Genomic DNA, 11182 nt, shown 5'->3' on the forward strand with positions numbered 1-11182 from the left:
ATTGCCAAGAGCATGGAGTGACAGGACAAGGGAGACCAGATTCAAACTCAGAGTGGGTTTAGATTAGGTATTAAGAAGAAATTCTCTGCTGTGAGAGTGGTGAGACCCTGGCACAGGTTACCCAGAGAAATTACAGAAGTTCCATCCCTGGAAGTGTTCAAAGCCAGGCTGGACAGGGTTTGGAGCAACCTGGTCTAGTGGAAAGTGTCCCAGGGCTGGAACAAGATGATCTTTAGGATTCCTTCCAACCCAAACCATGCCATGATTCCACCCTCTGAGAGACCCTCAGGACAAGCCATGAAAAGCCCAGCCAGGCAGCATTCTGCAGACAGACAGATATACTTTAGGGGGGCAAGACACAAGCTCTGACCTGGGACAGTAGAGAATGATCTGGATTTGGGCACAGCATCAGGCCAGGGATGGCAACACTGCTGGTAGCACTGGATTACAGTGCACTACACTGCAGGACTGGATTAGAGGGATCTGGAGCAAGATCAAATCCACCTGGGGACAAAAATTTAACTCTCATCTTTGAGCCTTTTTCAGCCAAGAAGAATAATTTCCCTTCATCAGTAACACTAAAACTTTGCTCAAGAATTAATACCCCAAACCAGTGAAACACTGAAAAACAGAGGGTTAAGGACCCTCTGAGCTCCCCTCAATCTGAAAAATCAGAGATACTCAGACTTGCTCTGGAAATCCCATGTCTATTTGCAAGACTCAAAATTTTGATCACTGTCTCCTGTTTTCTGTAGCCTAATTGCCACCTCCCCTCCACACCTGCAATACAGTGAGCTGTCTAGCACCAGCAAAATCTAGTATATAAAAATACATAATCTATATAAATCTACTATATAATATATATAAATCTACTATATAAAAATAACTATTTTATTTGTTAGGAACAAATGTTTCACATATCTCCAGGTATCTCCATGTTCCCTTGCCACAACAATGCACTTTCCCACTACTTTTGACTGCTGACCAAAGTTTGATCACTTGAAAATTGCTTTTTCTGCATGCTCCCATCTACCACTACATGGCAAATCTGTGAATTTGTTATTCTGCCTTCCTGATCATGGGATTTGATATCCCCACACTCTATGTTTGCTCCTTCTTCACAATACTCAAAAAGGAGGAAGAAACCTATTCTTAGGGCTCAACCACCAAGTTATAATCCTTAATGAGTCACCACATCTGGAATTCAGTTCATTCATTCCAGGTGCATGGGACCCAAATTTATTCATTTACACCAACAAGCTTATTGCTCTGGGACCAGTGCAAAAGCACAGAGCATTGTCTCACAGCAGTTGTCACTTGAGTGTTCCTGCAAAGAGGAAGGTCCTAAGAATAGGATAATGCTGTATTTTAGTAAGGATGAGTTAGGTTTTGCACTAGGGGAAAAAAAATTGCAATAGGGTAACTAAGCACTGGAACAAACAGACAAAGATGCTGTGATCTTCTGTCACTGATTTAAACAGTTTATTCTGGCCACAAGTAGAGGGAATGGACCAGATGATCATTTCAGGTCTCTTTCAGTACTATTTTCTGTTATTCTAATCTTTCAGCAGCTCTCAGCAGTGTATTTTTCTAATTACATCCAGTTTTCAACAGATTAGTCTCCCTTTATTCACATTTCCTAGCACAAACACCCAGAGCAAGCTGTTCCTGGACACCAGCTCCTTTGGCACTGTGTTGCTGTACCTTTTGTGAGGATTTGGCCCTTAAGATCTCTCAAGAGTAGAGCTTTAAGTTCACAGCACGGATCTTGCTCATTTTACTCCATATTTACCGAGAACAAAGGGAAGACTATGCAAATGCCCTGCTACTTAGACCTGAACAAAGTGGAAGCAAACATGTAGATGTGAATGGGAGACATAATGGTAGGAAAAAAAGCAGCCCTTTTCAAAAGTAAAATGACTTTGTCAGGGTCCCTTTGCACTATGTGCATGGATGATTTGTGACAAAACAAAAAGTGCTAGCCTAGCACGTCACCCATGTCAGAGATTAGAGCACTTCAAAACCTTCAGTAGTTCAAGCACTTGCTGCAACTTGAAAGGCTTTTCTTAGGCAGTGCTGAGCTTCTTTATGGCTTTTACACGACTTTGATGTGCACCTAAGAGTGAGGAATCTTAATCTGAAGGTTTTCTGTGGAAACACCCATATTGTATAATAAATCAGAAAAATCTCATCACCCTGATTAACGATGAGCCAAAAGTTTGCAGAAGTTTATTTTGGCAGAAGTTAAAGATTTGGAGTCATTGTTTTGATAGCCAAATAAGAACCCTGAATTTCCAAGCACTTTGTTACTTTCAAAAGCTCCTACAATAATGGCACTGCTGTAGTATTTCTGATCATTGACAAAGTATGGTGTGCAAGGAAGTAGGTGCTTATGCAAGTGTCCCTTTCTCCCTGGTTCCCACTCCCTCTTTAAAGCAAAGATTTAAAGTTTTCCTTAAAGGTAAGATATCTGTGGAAACACAATCAGTTTCTCCTGTGTTATAAAACCTCTTCTCTGAGTGCAAACATGGATGTGTAAACGTCAGCTTCGTTTTCCCCCCTCACTATACACCCTTAACCCCCAGGAGCATTAATGGGAATTATGCATGCATAACGAGCACAGAACAGTCCCCTTATGAATAGGGGCCTTGTTGGAACAATGAATACATTTAACCATTAACATCTAGGGATGTGCCCAACTATCCAATTTAACTAGCTACCAAACAAAGCTAGCATGACCCAGCTGATACTGTCAGGTTTGCAAGTGCAGCTCTCTGAAATCTGTCTCTCATTTGTTTTTAGAGGAGGTGACAGTGGTCTGCACGGGCTCTTTGTCACAAGGAGCTCCTCACAGGAGGATGGGCTTCAGAAACCTCTCACATCCACCATGTGATGGAAGAACTCTGCACAGGCAAAGACCATGACCCCAGGAAGCAAGCAGAGTTATCAGAAGACAAAAAAAAAATAAAAATATATATATATAATTTAAGTACCTATGTATGCTGGCCATTGGTATTAATAGACAGTAAGAGCAGAGAAAAGCAGAATGTGGCACAGAATCATATAAAGTAGGCTGAGAACTACATTTCAAAAGAAAAGAGTGGAAAGACAACTTCTAAGGGAATAATTTTGTCCTCTACAGGTCTGAGGTTCCTATGCAATGTGCAATTGGCTCTTTATTTCTGTATTTCAGCTATCAAAATGCAAGACAGAACCTGAGGATATGTATCAATGATACTCCCCTGAGACTTCTGAGTCCACAAAATAAATGTAATGGTATCATTTGTGATACTCAAAATTCCTCCATTGTCTTAATTTCTTTCTGTATTCTTCCAGCTTGTACTCTGAAATCTCACAAGTTAAAACTTTACTCATTAATCATGTATGTATGAATACACTAAGAAGGTAATTAATAACCCTCCTTTAAAACTGATGTACTGAAAAGACTAAAATAGATAGATTTATTCTCCTGGAGGTGTATGCATAGTGTGCATCCATAAGAAAAGGCAAGGTTGTGATTGCTCCATCATAAATCATTTGTGTAACACTGCTGTGCTCGGTGCTGTACAATGGCACAGAGCCCCAAGAGGGTCCAGGACAGGCAAGCAATCCATAAAACTCATCTGTCAGACTGCCAGGGTCAGCCTTTGGACAGAAGTGACCACTTGTGCCCCAGAGGGACCCTGTGGGTGCCACCCCACCAAGCTGTGGAGCTTCACCTGCCATCAGACACCATCAGACTGCTGCACTCAGCATGGAATTAGCAAAGCCACCCGAGTTTCATTTCACATCCTGAAACAGGGAGGCAAACGTGGTCTTTGGGTTCTTCCACAGGGTGCTCTGACACAGCAGTGTTGCTACATCACACAATGGGCTCATTGTGTCATCATCAGCATTGCCATAAAAAATATTTAGGTGTTGTAAGGGACAAAATGCAGCCATAAAAGAAGTGTCAGAGCAGGTTGGCACAGTCCTGCTATGGCCACTGACACACAACACAGGCAGCTCCCTGTCCACACCAGGCTCAGTCTCAGCACATCTGGATCTACCCTGGGTCAGGAAGGACACAAAAAGGGGGAAAAAACCTTCTCCTCCTCAGTCTGTGCTATGGAATGCTGTGCACCCACCTCTTAGCTGAAGGCTCTGGTTATTTTTTTTGCATCTAAACAGAAGATATTGTGCAGAAATATTTTGTGTTTTGCCATCAAGTAATATACTGCCTTAAAACACTAAATCCTAACTGGCTGGCCAAAGATTTAAACAGGCTTTCCTCCCTATCTTATTCTATCCTTAGGATAAACCATTAAATATTAGCTAGGTGCTTTATTTCATCCATTGGCGCTGCTCAGAAGTTCCTTCTATGTGAACGAAACAAATACCTTTAAATATATCTTCATGGACATGATGATGAACCTATGATTTTAAATACTGATATCAAATCAACAGATTGATACCCACCATAATTTGTATGTAAATTATCACTGGCCTGGCTGCTGTCTGGGAACTCACTCTGATCCATCAGAATTTGTATTTTCCCCTAGAAACAAAAGCTTTGCTCTAAACTGGTATGTGATGAGTATGCATTTGAACTATTATTAAACATATGCCTCTTTATCACATCATTTTATGCTTTCATGGGACAAAGATTCAATTACAAAGACTTTACAGTGTTTGGAACTCTGGTTCTAGTTTGATACCATTTAAAAGCAAAACCATTTCACCACCCAGGGTGCATTTTACACATATCCTTGCTTTTCACAGATCCTCAGGCTATGACATTTTTCATGATTAATCCTTATAAAAGCTCTTCTTTATTTTGATCTATTTATTTTATTGATTTATATGGCAATTATCGTGCCAACTTTTGTTCCCACTAATCACATTTGTGCCTTTTCATTAGTACTGCCCTTTGGTCAAGAGCTGTCTGCTCAGACCTGCCACACTGGCACGGGGGTGGGGGAACATTATTTTTCTATTTTCTTCTGATAAAAATCTGGTAGCAAAACTCCAGTGGCACATAAGGTATTCCAGAGGCAGCTCTTGGGAACCACCAGTATTTTAGAATGAGTCATTTCTTACTAAGCTTCTTTTCCACCCCAAGGTCCAGTTCAGCTCCAGAACCACCAGATCTTGAGCTGACCATTAAAAATAAAAATGGTTACATACTTTTTTCAGCAGAGATTTCACAGGGAATGAACAGACCACGTGAATTGTAGCAATATTTGACTCAGTCTGACAAGAAGATTGTGTGCTGGGGGAGAGTAGGTTCACTGCTGACTCTTGGATACCTTCCCAAGACATTTACAGGAAAGGCTGATCTGAGTAAGTCATTTTTCTTCTCACCTGGACCAAATACTCATGCAAGTCACCAAGGACAATGTTTTTTGAGGCTCATAGATACAAAAACTACAGGTTTCCATCTGGCAGTGGAACGGCAATTCCATCTTTATGAGGCATTAAGTAAGTTTAAACACATTTTTTCTGCCTATAGATTACTCCCAAGAGGGCATTACAGAGTGGGCAGCTGGCCCTGCGTCAAACAGAAATTTAAGACATGGGAAAAGAAGGGGAAAAATGATGTTACTGCTGGTGAGACCTTGCCTGCATCCACGGTCATCACCAGCTTCAGGTTAACACTTCTGGTGACAGTCTGAGCCTGAAGAGTGCTGTAAAATCCTGAAAAGATTAATGAAGGAAGGATCCTTACTCCAGAGGAGCTGCAAGCTGCAAAGGCAAAGCTTTCCTTCTACTCAGAAGTTATTTCAGCAAGCACAGAGCACAGAGAAGTGAACATGAACGGATCACACGAGAGAAGAAGTGAAGGAAGCACAGCTTTCACCTTCAGCTCCCAGTTCAGAAAACAATGTCACTTCTAGCCTTTTCCCTCACCTGAGGAAAGAATTAAGTGAAAGTCAGCCTGAAGAAGTGAAGGTACAGTTCAGTGGTATTTTTTCTGGCTGCTGTCTACCACCCTTTCATAGTGGGTTTTCAGCAATGAAGTTGCTCACAGTAATATACCATGACAGGGAAACTGAGGCACAACTGTTCTGGGCTACTCAGAGAGGAACAAAGATAGGAACAGATTTCATCTCACTCTGGACCAGTCCACCCACTCCAAAAGATATCTCCCCCACTTTGTGATAGGAATCACCAAGAAGCCTGTGTGCTCATAAATAAAGAAATACAAAGTGTAATAGGAAAAACACCTTCCACTCTAAGCTGCAGGGTAATGCCAGGAACGATTCAAACTTGGGTAACAATCAGGTTTCTCAGAAAGAAACAGGAACCTCATGGAAACAGGACTTTTTTGTGTCTATTTTTTGTGCCTTCTTTTAACAGTCTTAAACTACCCTATGTAGTTCTTGTGCATAAACAGAACTGTGCTCATCCAGCAGTGTTTCCTCCCAGATCAACCCCACTGAAGGCAGTCCCACACAACCACACAAGGGTGGACAGAGTACCCAAGTACAAACTGCAGCTCACACCAGAGGATTTTAGTCTCTCATTCTGATGGGGCAAAAACTTCCCAGAGCCAACAGAGCAAGTCCATGTCTCCTCTGACACACAGCAGACAGTGGCAGGGTGTTACTGTGAGCAAAATGCCACTACACCTTTACCAGGGGAACCTCGCTGCTCTCATTAGGGAGGCAGAAAAGCTGAGCAGTAATAAAAGAAAAACAGGAAAATAAAGTGTGGCATGACCCACTTCAGAAGAAAATTGGCAGTTTAATAGATATTCAGGGAATATCTATTAAAATAGGGATTTAGCTCATGCTCCTTTCTCAACACACATGGGAGCTGTGCCAGAGAGAGGGGTGAGATGAGATCCAGTCTAATGCATGCACCACATGCAGCAAGGGGCTTCTGGTGGGAATCTAGGACTTGTGTGTCATTATTCAGAAAGTAAAACAGTTGTAATGTATAAATTGTTAATGCATGACAACTCTACAATGGGATATTCAATATATACCCAGTAATGAACGCTCCTGCTGGTTTAGGGTGCAGGATGACACAGGAGAATAAAGCAGCTTTTAATAGAACAAAACCTGCCCTTCAGAAGTAAGTTCCTGAGCACAGCCAGGGCATCTTCTGCACTCCTTGTAAACCAGAAGTACAACAAGATAAAGCTAATCACCCCCTTGGTAGTTTTCTACAAGATGATTGGTTATAAGGTAAAGAGTCCCTAAAATTCTTTCACAAATGACATATTTTCCATGCTTCCCAGAAATCAGCCCAATTCTTCTCTCTCTACTTACCATATGTTTACAGACTGAGGTTTTTGCATGCTCAGACACTAGCCAACAAGGCAGAGGGATAACTGAGCATATGTGAGTGAGTAGGAAGTTCTCGTGGTTCCACGATTACCGAAGGAATCGCAAGAGGACTTTTATTCTGGTTCTGCTACAATTCACTGCCTGAACGCTGTCATGTCACAGACTTCAGTGGGGTTCATTCAGGTCTCCTCCTGAGAACTTGGAAAGCAGGGACAGGCAGGCACCACCATGCTCCCTGTCCCAGAAAAAGCTGGGAGTGTCCGGAACTCGTCCCAGAGCCCGTGCCAGGGCGCAGTGGAGGCTGTAACACAACCCAGGGCTTGCGGGGTATGGCCAGCGCAGCCCCCGTCTGGGAGCCATTCCAGACAGGGCAGCACGCGTCAGGTTGGAGCTATCCAGACTCCCTGGAACCAAAGGCTTAGTCCCTTGGCAGGATTAACACAGCCTGTCATCCTTGGAGATAGCTTAGAATCTTCTCTCATCAAAATGTCAACCAAGGAGCTCCCACAAAAACATCCCAGCTCAGCCTGTGATCATCAAAGTACATGATCGGGGACATACGACCTCATTTCTCAGTCTGGGGAAGGCACAAAAGCCATTCCTGTGGATCACAGCCAAGACAGGAGTACCTTTACCTGACCAATGTCTGCTATTTGCAGCAAATTACCCTTGAAACATTCCATTTGTTCCAAAAAAGGAGGGTACCAGAGGGAAGCACAGATTCCACCAGAGGAGAAGGGAGTCTTACAGACAGACCAAGCAGATCTGCTGTTTAAAAATGCCTGTGCTTTGGATGTCTTACCCATCCCATATCCAAACAATTCCTTAACCCTGCACTTACCAGTGGACTAGACTTCAGAGTAGAAAAATATCTCATGTTTTTTGGAGGAATCTGTGGAAGAGAAATTTAAAAGAAAACTCCTGCTCATCTCTAAGAGCTCATTCAGGCGACAATTTTCAGGCAGGTTGTTTCCAGAGTCACATCACACCTTAAAAGCAAAAGCCATTTTTTTTCTTAGGAGTCTTCCTCCTTCCCTTGCCACATTTTACCCAGGAGGTTGGCAGGTCCTGCCCAAACTCAGCTCGCTTTAGGCCATGCTGCCAGCCCTCTCCCACGCACTGAGCAATCCCAACAACCTGGCTGCAGGTGAGCACAGGGAACCAGCTCCCAGCACACCAGCCCTGATGGGATCACATCCAGGATCCACTGCTGGATCCCAGAGCCACCAGCTGACAGCCTCAGCACTGCAACCACAGCTAATGCCACAGGAGGGTGTAGGCTGCTGATTCTCCCCAGTATTTCCTTTCATTACAGGTGAAATGGGCACTTCCCATAAGAGACAGAAAATTTACAGCTGTCTGTCACTCCCTCCCCAGCCACTGGGTTGGGCCTCTCTCCTTGACTGAGCTCCTGGTTTTCCTGAAGGGTCTAAGAAGCTAATAATCATTAAGACTTCAACCTCTGCCAGATTTATTGTATTAGCCTATAAATACTGGCTTGAGATTAGCCAAGGGCTTTCAACACTTTGGTGATTAAAAATATCTAGTACACAGTCAACAGGACTGCAAAAGTTTCAGTTTTTAGAGAAAAGAAGCCAAAACCAATGTACAGGTGGACTGAGGAGCACCCCAGGACAGGGCAGCTCCAGCCCACATGAGCAGAAATGAGCAGAAAGTTGAGCACACTGCTCCCCAGTGTCACCCCCCACTGCCCAGCACTCTTCCACTTCAGCTGACATCCAACATCTCCAGGGGATGTGCTTCAACATTTGTGTGGCATTAAAATACATAATAAAACGAGCCTCATGTCAGGGGAAATGTGTGTATATTAAGATGTATTTGCTGATAACTGCTGCCCGTGAAAATGCTGGAAAACACTTCAGTATTTAACTAAAAGAGGGCAGGAGACAGCAGGCATTACTGCCCAGCGAGGGATCATTAAAGCACACAAGCTTTGGCAGAGCAGAGTGATACTCAACCAACAGGGAAGATCAATATGCACCACTTTCCCTCAGCTCTGCTCCAAACCTCTTCAAAGGAAACCTTTATGAGCTAAAATTTAAAAGCATATTACCCTGCCTCATCTTCTCTCTTGTCATTTCTTTTCTTAGAGCTTGTTATTCAACAGGGAGGTTGGACAGGACACAAGAAGACAATGAAACCTGTCCACAGCAGGAGGGTTGGAACTAAAGGAGCTTTAAGGTTCCCTCCCAACCCAAATCATTCTATGATTCTGTGATTCTCTTCAGCATCACAGGACCCACACCTTCCTTCTGAAAGCAGACAACTTTTTGAGAAAGTTTCCTCTGCAGCACTAGAGTTTTATAGATAATGTAAATCCATCAATTTAAAGTTGGAGGAACTTCTCCCAGGAAGAGCTCAGGAGAGAAGTTTAAGCATCCATCAAAATGGATAAAAAGCCTTGTTTTGTCTCTCTTTTAGCTCCCCAAAACAACCACCATCTGATGCCTCTATCAGCACAGAACAGTAATACCAAGCTTCAAAACGCTATTCCTGCAGATCTCTTCTTGCCAGAAAATGACAAATGATTCCTCCTCCACACTCTACACCCCTGTGTGATGTCAGCTACCTCATGCAAAGTGAAGATCACCAGCACTCTGCACTTGATTACAGCCGCAAGAGATCAGCCCAATGGCTTATCAAATTTAATCCCCAAGACACAAACCCGTGCCAGAAAACATATCCAAAACTCGTCTGAAACAAAAAGTTTTTCCATCAAACTCCGAAGGCTTTGAATTGAACTGCTCTCAAAAAAAAAAAAAAAAGTTAAAATAATAAAACAAATTGAAACTTGCACCGTTGTACCCCCACACACCTATAGACAATTGCAGTGGCATTAGGTAGCTAGAAATTGTATTAGGAGACTGATAGTCTCTTTTTTATTCCAGTGCCTGTAAATAGATTTACTGAATAGTTTAGATTGGAAAACACGTAAAAGTGAGGAATGTGACTTCGTTATCTAGATATATGATACATTAATCAGAGTTTAATTATGAAGCGTTTCATCCCCTTACCGGGTTAGTTGTAGAATTTGCAACAAAAAAAGTCTATTCCTATTATCTGTGTGTTACTTTCCCCTTTCAGTGCTGTCAGGCATTGTTCCCGAACTGTGAAAAGGCAAAACAACACTCTGCTCATCAACTTTCACAAGTGCAGCAGACTTACTGCTTAACTAAGCAAAAGCCAAGTTCTGTTGGCTGTCTCGCTCCAAGGTGTCACCTCTGCCTTTCCTTATGACAGCGCTCCCCAATCCGCCCGCAAGATGCCTCTTCCCGAGTCGGCACTTACAGGGAATTAATTCACCGCCCGCCTGAGGACCGCACATCTGGCCAGCGAAACAAGCCAGCCATCCGGCTGCTGAGCCTTCCTCCGCCAAAGGGACCCTTCCCGTGGGGAACGCTCTGCCCCGGGGACTCGCCAAAGGGATCGCATCTCTGAATCGCGGGGATGAAAACGCGGCTGCTCGGGAGGAGCCGGACGAGCAGCACCTGCACGGTGTGAAAGCGCAGGGGTCACGCCGCTCTCCTTCCCCGGGCGATGCCGAGTTATTTCAGCCGGCGCCGTGCCCGCTACCCTTCGCTGCCGCCCGCCGAGCCCGCAGGGAAGCGGCGCTGGCCGGAGGGAGCCGGGGCGAGCAGCGGCGGCGGAGCGGGGACACGGCGAGCCCCGGCCGAGGCGAGCGCGGCCCCGCGCCCCGCAACCCTCCCGTCGCGGAGCGGCCACCCGCGGGTGTCTCGGTACTGACCGGCCGTGGGCACGTCGGGGACCAGCTTGAGGGGCCCGATCTGCCGCAGCTGGAACGCCGTCCGCACTTCGTGGCAGCTGGGGGACCTGCCCGCCGCCACCGCGCCGCACAGCCCCGCCGCCAGCAGCCACAGCCCCAGGAC

General features: G+C 44.5%; 1 protein-coding gene across 1 annotated transcript in view; it reads right to left on the reverse strand.

Annotated features, from left to right (window-relative positions):
- The window catches only part of LOC107208993 (glypican-5-like), a 332448-nt gene extending 321272 nt beyond the window's left edge, over nt 1-11176 (reverse strand). Inside the window, exon 1 of the mRNA XM_015638215.1 lies at nt 11041-11176. The gene's annotated coding sequence lies outside the window, so the exon portion shown is untranslated. The remainder of the gene's footprint in view (nt 1-11040) is intronic.
- Between the last annotated feature and the right edge of the window lie 6 nt (nt 11177-11182).

This window comes from Parus major, chromosome 9 (assembly GCF_001522545.3).
Source record: "Parus major isolate Abel chromosome 9, Parus_major1.1, whole genome shotgun sequence".
In the NCBI taxonomy this organism is placed as follows: domain Eukaryota; kingdom Metazoa; phylum Chordata; class Aves; order Passeriformes; family Paridae; genus Parus; species Parus major.